The following is a 19,579-nucleotide window of genomic DNA, read 5'->3' on the forward strand; positions in this document are numbered from 1 at the left end:
CACCCACAAGATCTGTCAGTCTGTTCTGTGCATCCATTCCTCTGGTTTTATTTTGTTCATTGACTTATTTTTTTCATTAGATTTCACATATGAGTGAGATCATATAGTATTTGTTTTCTCTGACTGGTTTATTTCACTTCTCATAATAATAATCTCCAGGTTGTTGCAAAGGTTAAGTGTTCCTTCTTCTTTACAGCTGCCTAGTATTCCATTGGGTAAATGTACCACATCTTTTTTACTGTTCTTTTTCCTTTGTTTTCTGTCTGCTTTTGGATGGTTTTTTTAAATTTGTTTTTACTTGATATGACTGTTTTATTGTAAGAAACAAACTTTTTTGAGAAAATGGGTTATTTTTTATTACTCCATTTTTATTTTTTATTGGTTTATAACATCTCTTAAAATTTTTAGTGCTGGCCCTTGTAATTAATTAATTAATAACAGTCTGCCCTCAAAAATTACGTTACTCCCTGTGTGATGCAAGAATCTTACATAATAGTGTACTCCCAATTCCTCTCATCTTTTGTGCTTTGTTGTACATTTTGACTTTATGTATGTATGCTTTAACCATTGCTGTTCTTTCTGCTTTTCGTAGGCAGTTACCTTTTAGAGCAATTCAAAATTAAAAAATTAATATTTATCTTCATTTTAACAATCTTTTTCAGACCTTCATTTCTCTGTGTAGATCCAAGCTTGTGTGTGGTGTTATGTATCTTTTGCTGGAAAAAAACTTTCTTTTATGTTTCTCATAGTGAAACATTCTCTCTCCCCCCTCTCATTTTGTCTTCTGTTTTGCAAGTTATTATTAGTGCACATAGAATTCAGGGATTCCTCCCACTTTAGCACCTTAACAGTATTATTCCACTATCTTACTTGCATGGTTTCAGACCAGAACCCTGTCAGGATTCTCATATGTGTCCCTGTGTGTAATCAATGCTGGTTCCTTTTAGCTGCTTTTCAGGTTTTTCTACCACTTGTTTTCAGCAACTTGATGATGATGCCTCTTGGTGTGGCTTTGTTTCTGTGTATCCTTGGGGTTTATTGAGCTCCTTGGATCTGTGTATTTTCTTTATCATATTTGTAAAACTTTTAGTTATCTATCTTAAAGTTTTTTTATTCCCAAGTATTTTCTTTCTTCTCATATTCTCATGTTACATGTTTGACCACTTAATATTAACTCATAGATTACTAAAGCTCTGTCTAGTTTTCTCTCTCTCTTTTTTCATTTTCTTCATTTTTAAAAGTTTCTGTTGCCCTATCTTCAAGTTCACTGATTTTAAAATATTTCCTTTGTCTAATAATGCCGTTAGGCCCATCTAGTAAGGCTTTTTAAAAAAAGATATCAGTCTTTTTTTTTAGTTCTAGAATCACCATTGGTGTTTTTAAAAATAATGTCCACTTCTCTGTTGAGATTTTTTTATTGTTATTACATTCCTCTTTCCCTTTAAGCCTTTAAATTCTTTTCTAATAGCTATTTTAAAGTCCTTATATTAAAGGACTTTATCCCTGCCAGTTCTGGATTTTGATTATAGGTTACCACTTCTTATTTTTTATTATGTCTGGTAATTTTTTATGGAGTTATTATGTTGAATTCCTGACTTTTTTTCTTTCTTGAATATTAAGTTTTGTTTTGGCAGGCAGTTAATTTATTTGTGGATTAGCTTGATCTTTTGATTTTTGTTTTCAAGGGTTTTTTTGTTTTTTGTTTGTGGTGGTTCTAGAATAGCTTACAATTTAGGGGCTAGTTTCCACCTACTACTGAGGTGAGCTCCTTCTGCGTCTTCCTTGATTGCCCCATTTATTCATCCTGGCTGGTGGGAACTAAGTGATTCTGGTAGTGTGAGTTCTTGGAGTTGTTTGACTTAGAGATCCCCGGTATTTGTTATTTTCTTGGAAAATTTTCTCTGGCCTTTTAGATTTACGCACCACACATGCAGATTGGAATGTAGCTAGACACTCAAGGAGACCCCTTTTGCAGATATTTGGAGCGTTTGTTTAGTTTCTTCTTCATAGTAATATGCCCTGAAAATTCTAGCTGTCCAGATGCCACAAACTCTAAATTCTGTCTCCTTCATTCAGTGGCTGTTTTTGGGTTCCACCTCCCTGTGTTGTAGTTCCAAACAGAGTTGGGACAGTCTTGGGGGTCACCTCATTTGTTTCCTTTCTTTCAGGGGTTATGTTTCCACACTGCAAGTCATCCAGTGTCTGAAAACAGTGGTTTCATATTTGTCTAGTTTTCTACTTATTTATGTCAAAGGACAATTCTGAATGTTGTTACTCCCTTTTACTTTCATTTTTGTAGGATATTTATTCTGGGTATTGAATTTTAAGTTGAAAGCTTTTTTTTTTCTTGTGGTACTTTAAAATCATTTCAGTATCTTCTGGCTTAAATTTTCTTATTTACTTACTTATTTATTATTGGTCAACTACAGTTTTTCCCATTTTCCCCCCACCTTAAATTGCTTCTGATGAGAGTAGCGGTCATTCTTACCATTGCTCAGATGATGAAATTGTACCTCCCTGCCTCCCTCTGGCTGCATTAAAGATCTGTTTTTTCCCCTCTTTATTTTTGGTTTTAGCAGTTTTATTTTATTCTAGGGCTAGCTTAGCCTTAATACAGAGGCATGACCTTTCTGGGGTTTCTGTGGACTGTATGTAATATTCAGTGAGGTCTCTCCACTCAAGCTGCCAGGAATTTGAGTGACTCCCAGACCTTTGCAAGCTCAAATAGTTAGTTGTTCAGCTCACATTTCATAGGTGTTCTTTCTCCAGCATTTATTCCTTGACTGGTCTCATTGAACCTTGCTTCATGCATATGCAGCTTAATCTCCAGACAAAGAATTAGGAGATTTCTGTACAAATTTCTGAAACCATTTTTCCCCACAGTTCCCTAACCATATTTTATCCCTTAACTTATAGGTACTTTATAGCCTCAAACCTTGAGCTCTGTTTTTGCAACTAAGTGAGCTGTCTGCTCTTTGGGGTTTTCCGTCCTGGCCCCACCAGCAGAAAGCCAGGCATTAATGAGTATTCGTTTTCCTCCTCTTAGAAATTACTATCCTGTGTCCTATTGTCCAACACCTGAACATAGTGTTTTATGTGTATTGCCCAGTTTCATGGTCATTCACAGCAAAAGCTTTAGCCCAGTATCAGTTACTCCATCATAATGGAAACAGAAATGTAGAATTTTATTTTAATGATTCTTTTAAAACTTTTTAGAGTATGGGTTCATTAAAAAATATAATACTAACTAATATTTTGGTTTTTAAGCCATACAGAGAAATTCAAAGAAGAAAATTTGGAAAAAAGAAAGAAAAATATTCAGTATTCCAAAACACGAAATTTACCATGGTTATCTTCATCATTTCAGACATCTTTTATTATAAATATATACACAGAATTTTACTTTTAAAATGGATTTATACAAACAATTACTATTTTTAGTTCCAAGCATTTAAATTTAATAGGTAAATTTATTAAGTAAAAGTGACACTGGAAAAATTGCTCAACCACAGATAAATATTTATTTACTTCAAGATATATTACTTCTTAAAAGATTTTTCTCTAAGCTTATGAAATAAGATTAAGGAAAAAGCTTATAAAGCTAGAACCATTATGTTATAGATTACATGCTTCAATAGGTCTCATGTAAAAAAGAATCATGTGTTGACAAATATTTGCTGTTGGTGGGAGCTTAAATTGGTGCAACATTCTAAATAACTATCTTAGCTCTGACTGCTATTACAGATTACCATGAATTTATGGTATTATAAACAACAGGTGGCTTATAGACAACAGAATTTATTTCTCACAGTTCTCAATCTCACAAATCTGAGATCAGGGTGCCAGCATGGCTGGATTCTGATGAGGACCCCCTTCAGGGTTGTAGACTACAGACTTCCTGTACCCCCACCTGGTGGGAAGAGAGCTGGCTAACTCTCTAGCCTCCTGTCATAAGGGCACTAATCCCATTTATGAGAGCTCCACTCTCGCCCACTTCCACATACCGGCGCATTGGGGATTGGACTTCAACATATGAATTTTAGAGGGACACAAACATTCCACTACAATGGCAGTTTGGCAATATTCAGAATCTTTAAGAATGTTCATACCCTTTGTCCAAAATTCTATTTTTTGGTTATTGAAAGGAAATAAGAGACGTACACAAATTTATATGTGTATGTGTTACTTATTCATACCAGTGCTATTTATAATGTTAAAAAATTGGAAGCCACCTAAATGATTAAATCATATAACCACTACAAAGCCATTAAAAATGTTGTTCTTAGCCCTGGCTGATGTAGCTCAGTGGATTGAGCACAGGCCTGCGAACCAGAGGATCACGGTTCGATTCCCAGTCAGGGCACATACCTGGGTTGCAGGCCAGTTCCCTGCAGGCCAGTTCCCTGCAGGCCAACTCCCAGCAGGGGACGCACGAAAGGCAACCATACATTAATGTTTCTCTCCTCTCCTTCCCCTCTAAAGATAAATAAATAAATAAATATTTTTTAAAAATGTGTTCTTAACATTTTTTGTTTAGTATACTGTTGATACAAATAATTGGCAGTTGGTAAAAATCATGAGCTTTAGGATCTTAAGAGTATGTGGTATAATAAAATGTTTACATACAATAAACTTAAAAGGATGCGACTTGAGTTTCTTAGAAGGGAAATATTTATTAAAAAGATAGGATAGAAAATAAAATATGCTAACTTTGAATAATTACATTTTTCAGTCATCTCATACAGGGTGGGGCAAAAGTAGATTTACAGTTGTTCATATGGAAAACAATACAATAATTATGAAGAGTGATACAAGAATAAACTCTTTGCATGCCCACAACTATAAACAACTGTGAACCTACTTTTGTGCCACCCTATATGTTTTTTCATATTTTTTTACATTTTCTACAAAACACATGTATAGTGCTCATAGTCACCCCAAAAACCACTACTTTAGTTTTTAAAATTCTAATAAAATGAATAACAATTTTGAGGATAAGGGAAAATGGATTTAAATGATTTTAGTTTTTCTCATTTTAACCACGCCTCTTTTCCATTTTTGCAGATATTTTAACCTGAGCTTTATCAGTAGAGGTTTAAAGAGAGGCATTTGTTCTTACACTATATGTGTTATGTAGCTTCTAAACTTTTTCCAAACTGAGACAGTGTCCTGTGTTTCATAGTTTTAAAGTGTGGGTTTCTATTAAGTACTTCTTCATACACTTGAAGATATTTAATATTGCTTTTCTCTCTCCCTCTCTTTTTTTCCAGAGCAGTTTTTTAAAGACATTTTGGTCCTGGTTTCTCAGCCACTGTTACTGCCCACCTCCTTGCAGATGTGGACGTCCTTATGTTAAAGAAAGAATGGAAGTCATAGTCTCTAGTTTTTTAATAAAATAGTATATTTGCTGTCTCTGTCCCGGGCATCTTAAGCATATGGACCTGAGGCTCTTCAGGAATTCACTCTAAGGTAAAATTGTTCTTTTGAAGAATTCAGTAGTGTTTGCTTTTCCTATTCGGCATTTCTAAAACAGTTTGATATTTCTTGCAGAACAAACAAAGTCCAGATAACAGATTTAATAAGCTGTTTTACTCATAGCTGACGACTTAATGAGGCTTGTTTTCTATGGTTAATACTTCTAATTTTTAAATTCATAGATCGTGATGTTGTAAAGGACCTGATCCAGTTCCCTTTTAGATAAGCTAACCAGACTGAAATTAAGCCAGACAGCTGATGCATCATTGTGTGTGTGTGTATGTGTGTGTGTGTGTGTGTGTGTGTGTGTGTTGGGGGTGGGGAGGGGTTCCCTGGGACTGGGAGGTGCCAGTGCAGCTGGGCCCAGGACAGAGAGGCCCTTGATAGAAGAGTCTTTGCTCTGGAGGAGGTAAGGAGAGCTCCTTCTTTTGGGTGTTGGAGTCCTTTCACATGGTTGTGAGAAGGAGGTGGTGAATTCAAGCAGCAAGCTTGCTATAGTCTTGAGTTGCAGACATCCTGAGTGAGTCCCTTCTAGAAGGAGCCTCTGTGTGCCCCCTCCTTTCTTGTTTAGCTAAATCCAGATCAGTGGTGAATGAACCCAATGTCCTTTTTGTATCGGTACCATGCCTACTAACTGTGCACTGTGGAGCAGGTGGGACTTACCCAGGAGTTTTTAATGGCAGAGCTGAGACCGGTCTCTACTCCAGTGTTCTGTGCTCACTGTATTCCAGTGCCTGTCTACATCGTATGCAATTATTTTCTCAGTTACCATTTGACATATATATGTTTGACATAGAATGTTTGACAGAATATGTTTGACATATATGTTTGACATAGAATGTTTTCGTGTCTATTTAGATGTTACTCTGTAATTGTTCTCCATAATACTTTTCTTACTACAGTATGGTGTCTGTCTCATGGGTCTGTATTGTCTCCTCAGCTAAGTCCTTAAGGACTTAGACAATTTTTTATCTCTTTTGTATGACCCGCAGGACCTGGAATATTGAAGCACTCAGTAATTAACTTGTTTAGCAGTAGGTAAATTTTTGTTGTCAATTTTTTAATTGCTCCAATATTAACATACTTTTGGCTCTAGAAAGAGCCGGATTTGCTACTTAAAGCACATATCCTCAGAAGATTAAAGATTGAAAAGTTGTGAAAGTGCTGAAAGGAATTTGAAAGGAATTTGAAAGGAATTGAGTGCCCCCCCAGATACCTTACATTTAATGCTTTAAAAACTAGGACACATTTAGGAATGATGAGGTTGGTTACTTACTTAAATAAATGGCTTTGGTCATCTGGCTGTGTTCTGTTTCCTAAAACTACAATCTGAGATCTACCAAGTTTTGTGGCCGCCATCCAAAAATATATATAGTTATAGAGAGTGGCTATCTCAAATTACAAGTTCTTTGTGTTTTTTGGTAAACTGGTTTATTTCTTGAGGTTTAAAAAAAAACCAAATATTTCATGCCTTCTTAGAATGGTTTACATAGTGCAATTATAAGCAGTCTTAGTACTTGGTCCCAGTCAGCATTTCCTTTCCAGCTTTACTGAAGTATAATTGAGCAATAAAAATTATATACACTTAAGGTGGACAGTGTGGTGATTTGATACATACAAACATTGTGAAATGACTACTCCGGTCAAGCTAATTTATATGGCCATCACCTCACTGCCTTGTTTTTGTTTTGGTGAGAACATTCAAGATCTGCTTGTAGCAAATTTCAAGTATACAGGATAGTAATACTAACTGTAGTTAATGCCATAAATTAGATCCTCAGAAATTGTTCATCTTATAAGTGAAGGTTTATACGCTTTGACCAGTATCTCCCTACCCTCCCTCACCCCCTCCCAACTCCTGGCAACCACCGTCTACTCCCTGCTTCTGTGAGTTTGACTGTTACAGGGTCTGCATGTGCAGTGAGGTCCTACCGCACTTGTCCTGTGTATCTTGCTTGTTTCACCCAGCCTAATGTCCTCCAGGTTCATCCATGTTGTTGTAAGTGGCAGGGCTTCCCTTTTTTTTAGCAGCATAATATTCCTTTATAGAACTGTGTAATCCAGGTTTATATATATATATTTTTTTGTTTTATACTTTTTAATTTTTCAGTTACAGTTGACATACGATATTATATTTGTTTCTTTATGATATAGTGATTAGACATTTATATAACTTACAAATTGATCACCCTGTATATCACATTTTATTTATCCATATAGCCAGTGTTTTAGGGTGCATTTTGTGCTATGGAGGATCCGATGAGAAAATACGGATAAACTGTGTAAACCTGTAACTCCTATTAGAAAAAACAAGGAACATGTATAAAGGACACATGGACAACGCCAAAGGGGGTTAGGATCAAGGATTGGAAGTAGAAATGGCTGGGGTTGGGAGGAGCAGTGGAGGGAAAATGGAGACAACTGTACTTGAACAATAAAGAAATGTGGGAAAAAAGATACATAAAAAAAAAGAAAAAACAAGGCATATACCATAGTGATCATGGATAATAATGTAATTTCTATTCAAAGGACCAAATGAATAGTAATAATGTAGAGTCTCCATTTAGACTTTCTTTTGATTAGATGTACATTTGTTTTGTATATTATCTGTTTAATTTTATATAGTAATATTAAATGTTGATATTAGGTATTAATGGCCTCTGTGGTTGGTTGAAAGATACAGTTTCTGAGTTTAGAATTTATATCTGTGACATATCTTCTTAGGTGATTTTTAAAATCTTAAGTCTACCAGCTATCTTCATGCTCTCATTTCACTGATGTGCACATACCCAAAGCATTTACTTTTGAGCCTTAATTTATAAAGAATTAGAAAGTTCTAAGATAGTTTATGCTATATAATTTTAAAAGCTTAAAACTTTTAAGTTAACATGCAGTAAAATTGACTTTGGAGGGGGCAAATAGCCCTATCAATTTTAACTGAAGTATTGGTCTGTGTAACCACCACCACAATCGGGCTTTCCAGTAGTTTCATCCCCTCCCGTACCCCCTCGTGCTACCCCTTCGTGTCAGTCCCCAAACCCTGACTGCCCTGTCTTAACCTCTGACAACCACTGATACCACATACTGTACTGTTTGGACTATAAGATGCACTCCCCCCACCCCACCCCCATTTGGGGCCGAATAATGGTTGTTGGTGCTGCTGTTGAGTTCTGTTTACATTTACATTGGTGAAATATTATATTATTGACATTATTAAGTATTTTACCACATTCTTTGCTTCCATTTTTTTCCTATTTTCCTCCTCTAAAACCTAGGTGTGCCTTATGGTCCAAAAAAATATGGGTAAATGGAATCAGACATATGTAACTTTTTGAAACTGACTTCTTTCACTCAGCATAAAGCTTCTGAAATTCATCCAAGCTGTTGCATGTGTCAACAATTTATTTATTTGATTGCTCAACAGTATTCCATTGATAAACTATACTACAATGTGTTTATCTAGTCAGCTGTTGAAAGACATTTGGATTATTTCCAGTTTGGGGCAATTATGAATAGAACTGTTAAAACATGTACGTACACGTTTTTCTGTGAACGCAAGTTTTCATTTCTCTAGTGTAAATATCAAGGAGTGGGCTTGCCAGGTCATATGGTAAGTGTATATATTTAACTTTATAAGAAACTGCCAAACTGTTTTTTAGAATGGTTGTCCCAGTTTGCATCAGACTTGCGATGTATGAAATTTGTAGTTGCTCTGCATCTTCCCCAGCATGTGGTGTTACCACTTTTTTTTAACTGTTTAATTTGGGTTTCTCTGATGGCTAAAAATATTGAACATCCTTTCCTGTAGTCAGTTGTCTTCCATCTATTTCTCTTTGGTGAACTCTTTGTTCAAATCTTTTGCTCATTTTTAAATTAGGTTCTATGTTTTATTACTGTTGAGTTTTGAGATTTCTTTACATATTCTGTATACAAATTCTCTGTCAGATAGATCATTTGTAAATATTTTCTCCCAGTCTGTAGCTCTTGATATTGTCTTTTACATTTGTCTTTCATTCAAATGAAAAACAAATTTTTCATTTGAAGTCAGATTTATAGCTTTTTTTCCTTTTAGAGATTATGCTTTTAGTATCATGTCTAAAATTCTTTTGCCTTCCCATGTCATAACAATTTTATCCTATAGGTTTAAAAACTTTTATAGCATAGTGCTTTATATTTGGATCTGTGATCCATTTTGAATTAATTTTTGTGTAGGGTGTAAGGTATAGGTTGAGGTTCATATATTTTTGCCTGTACATGTGCAGTTGTTCCAACAACAGTGTTTTTGATGAAAGACTCCTTCCTTATAGGAAGGACTAAATTGCCTTTACATCTTTGTCAACAGTCAGGTGACCATATTTATGTGGATCTCGACTTTATTCCATTGATTTGTGTATCTCTCCCTTCCCTGATATCATACTGTCTTAGCTACTGTAGCTTTAGAGTAGGTTTTAAAATTAGCATGTTCAAAATGCTAATTTATTCTTGTTCAAAATTGTTAGGCTATTTTAGCTCCTTTGCTTTTGATTTTAGAGTAAGTTTGTCTATATTTACAAAAGATATCCTTGGGGGCTGGTGGTTTGATTAGAATTCATTAATCTATAAATCAAATGGGAAGAATTTACACCTTTAATATGTTGATATGTGATAAATGTGGTATGTCTTTCCGTTATTTCAGTCGTCTTTGATTTCTTTAATAGTGGTATAGTTTTCAGCAGTTCTTTTACATGTTTTAGTAAATTTATACCTTATTATTTCAATTTTTATCTATTATAATGCTTTTTTAAATTTTAGTTTTTAATTATTACTTGCTAGTATAAAATATGATTGATTTTTCTTGACCTTGTAATTTTACTTACTAGTTCTAGGAGGTTCCTTGTCAATCTTTTGATATTTCTATGTAGCCAATCATGTTGTCTACAAATAAGGCCTTTTTCTCTTTCTTATCTGTATGCTTTTTTCCTCTTTCCTTCCCACACTGGCAAGGCCTTCAAGTACAATGTTGAATAGAAGCAGTGACAGTAGATACCATTGACTTGCTCCCAAGTAGAGGAGGGAAATCAGTTTTTCACCATTGTAGTGTTAGCTGTGAGGATGCCCTTTCTTCTACTTGATTTGAGTTTATTTTGCTCTTCCCCCACCCTTAACTTCTTAAGGTGGATATTTAGATTATTCTTTTGAGAATATTCGTTATTGTTCACAGAAGCATTTCATGCTGGAGATTTTCCTCTGATTATTGCTTAACTACATTGTACAAATTCTGATGCATTTTAATTTTCTTCAATTAAAAATATTTTCTAGTTCTGGCTGGTGTGGCTCAGTGGATTGAGTGCTGTTCTGTGAACCAAAGGATCAGAGGTTCAATTCCCAGTGAGGACACATGCCTGGGTTGTGGGCCAGGTCCCCAGCTGGGGGCATGTGAGAGACAACCATACATTGATGTTTCTCTCCCTTTCTTCTTCCCTTCCCCTTGCTCTAAAAATAAATAAATAAAAATCTTTAAAAATATATATTTTTTAATTTCCCTTGAGACTTCCTTGACCTGTGCATTATTTATAAGTGCACCATTTCATTTTCAAATTTTAAGAGATTTTTCTGTTACTTTTCTGTTACTGATTTCTAGTTTAAGTTCATTATGGTCAAAGAACATAATTTGTGTTATTTTAGTTCTTTTAAGATTCATTTTTTGACCCCCATCGTATGGTCTGTGTACTTGAAAAGAAAGTGAATTGACCCTTTTATCATCAAATAAAACCCTTTTCTATGCCTGATCATTTCTTTTCTTTGATGTTTACTTGATATTAATATAGCCACTGCAGCTTTCTTTTGATTAGTATTTCCATGATATGTCTTTTTCCATTCTCTTACTACTAAACTATCTATATCAACATATTTGAAAAAAATTTCTTCCAGGTGACATATAATTGGATCCTTTTTGTTAGTTCATTCTGGTAAACTTTTATACTTGTTTTATCTTTCAATTATAGTTGACAAACGATATTATGTATGTCATATATATTATATTAGTTTCTGTACAACATAGTGATTAGATGTTTATATACCTTTGGAAGTGATTATCCCAATAAATGATGGTACCCATCTGACACCATACATAGTTATTACAGTTTTATTGACTATATTCCCTATGCTGTACTTCTAATTGGTGTGTTTAGGTGTTTTGCATTTAATATAATTACTTACATATTTGGATTTAGTGCTACCATTTTGTTATTTGCTTTTTGTTCTTTTTGGTTTTTGTTCCTCTTTTTTTTCTTCCTGCCTTATTTTGAGTTATTTGAACAGTTTTTAGTATTCCATTTTAGTTTATTTATTGTGTTTTTTTCTAACTTTATATCATTCTAGTGTCTTTGTGTGTGTGTGGTTGCTCAGGGATTATAACATACATATTTAAATTTTTATAGTCTACTTAGAATAAATACTTTTACACTTGAGTGGGATGTATAAATCTTCACTGTATATGTCTCTTTACCCTACCTTTTTTTGTTTTATTGTCTTATATATGTAGCTGCCCCATTGTATTTTCCTGAATCTCGTCAACAGTCTGTAATCTCTTCCCTTTCAAAGGTGATTTTAGTTTTGGGAAAAGCCGAAAGTCACAGGGCATCAAATCTGGGCTGTATGGGGGCTGAGTCACATGGATGATTTGATATTTTGCCAGAAAATTCTACATAAGATGTGATACATGAGCTGAGCATGTTGTGATGAAACTGCCAGTCACCAGTTGCCCATAGCTTTGGCCTTCGGAATCATCTGAATAGTTTCCACAGAGGAATGTTCATGCTTAATGCGAAATCTGATGCATATTTGCTGCTCTGCCTACTCAGTCGATTTGAATGCAACGGTCACACCGTACACGTGCTCACTCAATGGTGTCTACTGCCCCCATTAACTAGTACAGTGAGGTCGTCATTGTTCATGCATGTGCATTCCAGTCCATCCTCCTAGGCTGCCAGGTTGCATCGATGTCATACAAGCTGTTCTCATTATATTAACAATGGTCGGACTTTTTTGGATAGCCCCTGTATGTAATACATATACTATAAACATACTTACATTATTTTAATTCATAATATTCATATTTTAAATACCGTTATGTTGATTATAGAAAAGTGTAAATTTAAAGGTATATGTTAGCAATCTCATTAAAAAATTGTTCTTAACTCAGCTTACTCCCAGGTGTCTGAAACAATAAGAAGTTACTTCAGCTTCTCATGTTAAAGTTTTGCTGAGATAAGTCATACCTATGACTTGAGAAGTCCTATAGCATTGCGAAGTGACATCCAAATTTAGCATGTATCAGGATAACAGCTTATCAATACAAGTTATTGGACCCCAGTCCCAGAATCCTGATTTAGTAGGTCTGAGGTAGGCCCAGAGATTTTGCATTTCTAACAAGTTCTCATGTGATTCTGATGATGGTGGTCCTGGGACCATACTCTGGGGTCAGAAATACCTGTGTTTAAACACCAGCCTGTCAGAGTGCTGTGAATGTTGTGGTGTTGTTAGAGCCAGGTCAGACCAGAGCCCAAGTATTAGTATTTCAAATCATCCATGGTGGTTTGTACACCACAGAAATTAGCAAATGCTACATACTTACAGTCAGTTCTGCTATAATGGGATTTGTACATTCCTAAAAATCACCAAGCTCAGGAAAATGGGATGGACACAACACTCAGAAATTTATTAAGAAACACATTTTTTAAAGATAGAAACCTAATAAAAATGGTATCGCAGTTTACATGTTGAAATGGTTAAAACATAAATGTTATAATAAATATGGTGTTTTGCCTTGAAAAAGACTTGAAGCTTGCTTGTGGAAGTAGGCATGGGAAAGGTTGCCTCTTGTGAGTTACTGCTAAGTGGTGGAAGGAGGGTGTCTGAAATCTGAGGGATGGGCTGGCTCCTGACCAGGAGGCGAACTGCGGTGCCTGGGAGATGTTTGAGGTGTGTGTGTGCTGTTTATTCCTGTGCTCACAGCTCAGTGCGGCTGGGCACAGTTTTCTGTATTCATCTAGTGTTTAATGGCCGTAAGCAAGTGGGATTATGTTGTACTCATGTGGTTCCCTAATGTAATAAGCACATTGAAACAAATTTGAGGTTTCAAAACAAATGTTACAGCAGAACTGACTGGATTAAGGCTTTTTTATCCCCCTTCTGAGAGCTAGTTTACCAGCACACCACTGATGAAGGAGTTCTTCTGTCATCCTGGAGAAGTCTGGGAGAGCTTGACCGAAAAGGTGGCCCTTGATCTGAGACTTGACAAGTGAATGTGTAGATTTTGCCAGGTACAGACCGAGTAGGAGGATGACACTCCAGGTAGCAGGGACAGTAGTGCTGTGCAAAGCGTGTGGGGGTAAGCCTGGTGCGGCCTTGTGTACCACTTGAAAGAATGTGCATTTTAATCCCTCAGGGTGTGGAGATCACTGAAGAAAATCTTTTTAAAAAATTTGAGCAGAGAATTACAGTTTCTAACACTGACTTACGTGGTACTTCCTGGTGACAGTGGAGGGTAGATTGGATTGAAGGAGACCAAACCTGGAGTCTGGGAATCTAGTGAGGGGACTGGTGTGGATCTTTCATAGGCTTGTTCACCCCTTTGAGAGTATTATAAAGGTGTACGTGCTTATTAATAGCAACCATGATCTTTCCACGTTCCCATGTTTCTTGATTTCAAGGGTTAGGGCCATGAGTTAGTCTTCTGCATGGTGGTGGGCCAGCTGGATTTATAACCAGCTTTCACAGTAGTTGGTTTCACTGTTAGCTTCATTTTTACGATGTTTAAAAATGGTTTGGTGAATCATAATGGGAGAAGTTTTATTATTGTAATGTACATTCATTGAGAAATAATTATGTGGGTCAGAGGTCTCTGCTCACTGGATTCCTATGTCCGTTATAAAGCATAATAACCATTGTAGGGGACAAACGTCTGGTCAGGATTCAGGGATTCAAAAAATGGCATAATTACAGTCTTTCAAACAAAAGTCACATTAGATTATTTGAATAACAAGTGTCAGTTAAAAAAAACATCTATCCCACTCTTTAAAAAATTAAATCTTTCCTTAGTGTTCTTTAGCAAGTGTTTTGATACCTATTAATAGAGTAGGGTACTAATAAAACTCATAATCTGGTTCAGAATACCAAGTCACGTTCGAAAATGAATTGAAAATGAATATTAGAATGAAACATGAAAAATCATGTCCTACTTTTCTAGTAATAAACTCCAGTATCTCACACAGTATTTAGGATATGATCAGCATGTTGTAAATACTTGTAAAAAGGCTAAAACACAGTATTTAAATTTAGGAAGAGCTAGAGATAAAAATAATGGAAACATTTTGAGACTTTAAGAATTTTCTGATCTTTAAAATTTTAGAGAGTATAATTAATGAGTGATAGATGCACAGAGCCATGACCCTTCTCGGTAATTTGCCTCTCATATTTGTATGAGGTAATAGTTGCTGCCATTTAAAATTTTTCTGATGGAGCATACGATGTTTTTTAAATTATAAAATTATAAATTTACAAAAGTAATACATGATTTTTGCAGAAAAAGAAAAGATTACTACTTGCTTGAGTGAAAATTAAAACTCAACCTTAAGGAGGACTGATTTTTTTTTCCTCCCTCACTCATACTTTTAACTTTTCTTTGATAGGAATTTGAATCAAATTCCAGGTTCCTACCATAGACAAGATGCTGTTCAGCTATGACAGCTACTTGTGAAAGGAATCCTTGGGTGTAGGTGTATAATTAAAATGTATTGTGATTAGATGCTCATAGTTACACTGTATTTCATTGATCTCAGTTTACTTTAAAGGGCAGGTATTTCTAATGTTTACCTCAGCCAGACATTGCCAAATTGTATGTATGCTCCTTCTTTGCTTTGTTGTCCAGGTTCCTTTCCCTTAACTATCTCAAGAGTACTTATCTTTTCTTTTTCCCACATGTTATTTTTTTAGTCTTCTGCATTTGCAGAAGTATTAGTGCGCCTTTCTCTTACAGAAATCAGCTTTTCTTTTTCTGCCTTGCCAGAAAAAGAAATTGATTTGATTTGATTGCTTTCTGACAGGCATTTGGCTCTTCTAAACTATTCAGATGATCATCCGTGAATAGTCATTTAATATGACCAAGTACAGGAGTAAATGCACCTTTTTTTGCATGATGCAGAAGGAGACCCTTTAGGGGCCATTTTTCCCAACTTTCACGTTGCTTTTACTTCACTCCACCTGCTTTATACTTCATCGGCCTTAACCAGTCCTCATCCTTTGAAAAGCCAGACCCTTTCCTGAGTTGGTGCCATTGCATTACCTCTGCCCTGGGTTCCTTTCTCCACTTGTCAGGTACCTGTTCATTCTTCAAAACCCAGCTCAGTCATCTTTTCTGTGACGCCATTCCTGCCCCCTTGCATTCAATTCAGTAGGATTATGTACAGTGATGTAGCTGAACCACCAAAATAACAATGACCTAAAAACGAGAGAGAATTTATTTTTCTCCTATAAACATTTGGAAGTTGCAGTGTAAGGCTGAAATGACAGCCCTAATTCGCAAACTCACTAGGGAAGTAATTTCCAGCTTACTGATTTAGACTCTCTTATTTCGTTGTCCTTTAGGTCCATGATTAAGGTATCTTTGTTTTAAGCAGCGTGAGTACAAAGGAACGAAAAAGGGGATTAAGGTCATATGCAAGCTATCTCTTAAAGTTTCCCTAAAGCTTCCACACTAAATTTTTGCTTGCATCTCATTGGCCTAAAGGAAGGCTGAGGAATGTGTCTTTATTCTTGGTGACTCGGTGCCAGCTAATTACATTATTATGGAAGAAAGGGAGAACCAGGGGGTGTGACTAGCAGTGTGTCACACTTTCCCAGCTAGAGGTACTTGCTTTGTGCATTGTGCTCCTGGAGCACTCTAATTAATTAGCATTTAGGTTGTGTTGTAATTTGTTTGCCTGTTCTACCAGATTGTGGGCTTTTTAAAAAATCTGCATCACTTTACATAAAGTTTATCACCTAGTCTATGGTCATAAAGTGTTGAGTGAATGGATAAAAGTCATTCAAGAAGATTGCAGCAAATTTATCAGACATAAGCAGGTAATGGTATTTGTTTTTTAAGTATTTTTATTGATTATGCTATTATAGTTTTCCCCCTTTTATTCTCTTGTCACCCTGTACCCCCAACCCTCCAGCTTTCTCTCTCTTTAGTTCATGTCCATGGGTTGTACATACAAGTTCTTTGAGTTCTCTGTTTCCTGTACGACTTTTTATCTCTCCTTGTCTATTTTATGCCTACTAATTATGCTGCTTCTTTACTGCACCTTTCCCCCACTATTCCTCCCTTCCCACTCCCCACTGAAATCCCTCTGTGTGATGTCCATTTCTCTTATTCTGTTCCTGTTCTGGTGGTTTTCATTGTTTTTCTTTTCTTTAGGTTCATTTGTTGATAGTTGTGAGTTTGTTGTCATTTTATTGTTCATATTTTTTACCTTTTTCTTAGATAAGCCCCTTTAACATTTCGTGTAATAATGGCTTAGTGATGATGAATTCCTTTAACTTGACCTTATCTGGGAAGCAGTTTTAGCTTCCCTTCTATTCTAAATGATAGCTTTGCTGGTTAGAACAATCTTGGATGTAGGTCCTTGCCTTTCCTGACTTCAAATAACGTCTTTCCAGCCCCTTGTTGCCTGTAAGGTTTCTTTTGAGAAATCAACTGATAGTCTTATGAGCACTCCTTTGTAGGTAACTCTCTCCCTTCCTCTTGCTGCTTTTAGGATTCTCTTTGTCTCTAATCTTGGGCAACTTAGTGATGATGTGCCTTGGTGTGTTCCTCTTTGGTTCCAACTTCTTTGGGACTCTCTCGACTTCCTAGAGGTCTTATTTCCTTCCCCAGACTGAGGAAGTTTTCCTTCATTATTTGTTCAAGTTAAGTTCAGTTTTTTACTGTTGTTCTCCTTCTGGCACCCCTGTAATTCGGATATGGGAACATTTCAGGTTGTCCCAGAGGTTTATAAGTCTCTCTTCACTTTTCTGAATTCTTGTTTCTTCATTCTGTTCTGGTTGGATGTTTATCTTCCCCCAAATCGTTTCTTTGAGTCCTGGTTTTCTTCCTGTCACTGTTGGTTCCCTGAATATTTTGCTTTATTTAATTTGGGGTATCTTTCATTAGTTTTTTTCATTTTTTGACCAAGCTCAATCAGTTCTGTGAGCCTTTTGATTACCAGGGCTTTATATTCTCCACCAGATAGGTTGGCTATCTCCTCATCGTTTAGTTCTCCTTCTGAAGTCTTGCTTTGTTCTTTCATTTGGGCCACATTTCTTTGTCTCAACACACCTGATAAGTTGTAAGGGGGCAGGGCCTTAGGTATTCACTGGGGCAGGGCAACCCTCCATACTGCGCTGGCACTGCCTGTGGGAGGGGCCAGAGAGGGAACAGCGCAGGCTTTCCCGCTCAGCTCTAGCCTCACTTTCCAATGAACTCTCCTCAGACTGGGAGTTTCTCCCACTGCAGGAACGCTGTGGTCCACAGCCACTTCTGAGTCTCAGCCAGCCCGCCCACATGGTCCACCGCCTTGCCGAAGCCAGACCCTAATCTGCCCCCTCCCTGCAGGCTCTCTGGGACTGGTACTCCTGGTGTGCTGTCTCCCACGGTTTTTCTCAGTCACTGGGCCCACGTGGTGCACCCCCTCGCCATGGGTTCTTTCTTACTGGTCTGGTTGTTCTGGTTGACTGTTTCTTGAATTCCTTTGTTGTTGGATTTCCATGCAGTTTGATTTTCTGGCACTTCTGGTTGTTTATTGATTTTAGATTGGTGGTTATCCTCCTTTTGGTTGTACCAGGAAGTGAGGGGTTTCTACCTACACCTCCATCTTGGCCGAAACTCCCAGGTAATGATACTTAAATACCATGTGAACAAGGGTAATTGCTTATGTAGATGTTGATTTCTTAGACTTAATTTTTTTCTCTATTACATGGGGAGAAATGGACACTGCCAGTAATAGAGGGTGTAGCTTCTTCTTTTCAATAATGCCTCAGAATTGATTGATCATACACGTGAAACACAAGTTATTTAAAAGGTGGTATATTCTTCCTGTGTTATACTGGCTTTTTTGTTGTGGTAAAATATACATGAAAATTACCATTTTTATGTACACCTCTCTTTGGCATTAAGTACACTCACATTATTGTTCCCCAGTTACCACCACCCATCACCAGAACTGTTTTCCTTATTGAAACTCTGCACTGGGCACCAGTCACTCCTCATTCCCTCCTCCCCCTAACCCTCCACTTCCTGTCTGCAGGTGAGACTGACTGCTCTAGGAATCTCATGTGAGGGGTCAGACAGTATTTGTTCGTTCGTGACTGGCTTATCTCGTGTAGCATAATATATTCAAGGTTCTTTCTAAAGCTGAATGCATTTCATTATATATATATATATATATATATATATATATATATATATGTGAGATATATATAGATCTCACATTTTATCCTTTCATCTGTCAGTGGATGCTTGGGTTGCTGTGTTACATTGTTTTCTATAAAGTTTTTGTTTTCTACAAGTATTTTCAATACAAATAATGCCCTATTTCTCTACCACTACCCCCAAACAGTAACCATTTAATTACATATCTTTTTGTAAGAAAATTTTTGAAAAGTACAAAGATAACAAAAACAATCATCTACATTAGGAACTTTTTTTATGAGAAGTAATTCATACCTTTTCCCAATCATTAGTTTCTGAACTATACATTAAAAAATGGAAACGAAGTCATGAAAAACATCTTGGTGTCCAATCTGGGAAATAGGTATAAGAGAGGAATTAGACAGTGGCCTTTCACAAGGAAAGATTAGATTTTGCTTTAATGAAGAATCTCTTGATTATATGGTAAAGACACAAGTGAATACATCCTGTGAATTCCTATACTTTTGAAATATGGAGATTTTACCGTGGCTGGACAAAGAAATTATTATAGCTGTAGGTTGGGGGTTTTGCTTTTATAAAATTTATCTAACATTGAAGGGAAAAGGATGAAGAATGAGTGGAACAGGGAAAATTTGACCCATTCCTATCACTTGACCGCTTTTGTTACCAGAT

The 19,579-nt window shown here is 36.2% G+C and overlaps 1 protein-coding gene across 4 annotated transcripts in view; it reads left to right on the forward strand.

Moving 5' to 3' along the window:
- SOCS5 (suppressor of cytokine signaling 5) overlaps positions 1-19,579 on the forward strand; it is a 62,690-nt gene that overhangs the window by 12,205 nt on the left and 30,906 nt on the right. For 2 of the 4 annotated variants that reach the window (XM_037066531.1, XM_037066530.1), the window contains exon 2: positions 5,271-5,469. The exons of 1 other annotated variant lie outside the window; for it this stretch is intronic. The gene's annotated coding sequence lies outside the window, so the exon portion shown is untranslated. The remainder of the gene's footprint in view (positions 1-5,270; positions 5,470-19,579) is intronic. One more of the 4 variants, XM_037066532.1, reaches the window with a different exon arrangement.

The sequence above is a fragment of the Sturnira hondurensis genome, unplaced genomic scaffold (genome assembly GCF_014824575.4).
Source record: "Sturnira hondurensis isolate 20B ecotype Veracruz unplaced genomic scaffold, ASM1482457v3 Scaffold0016663, whole genome shotgun sequence".
NCBI classification, from domain to species: Eukaryota; Metazoa; Chordata; class Mammalia; order Chiroptera; family Phyllostomidae; genus Sturnira; species Sturnira hondurensis.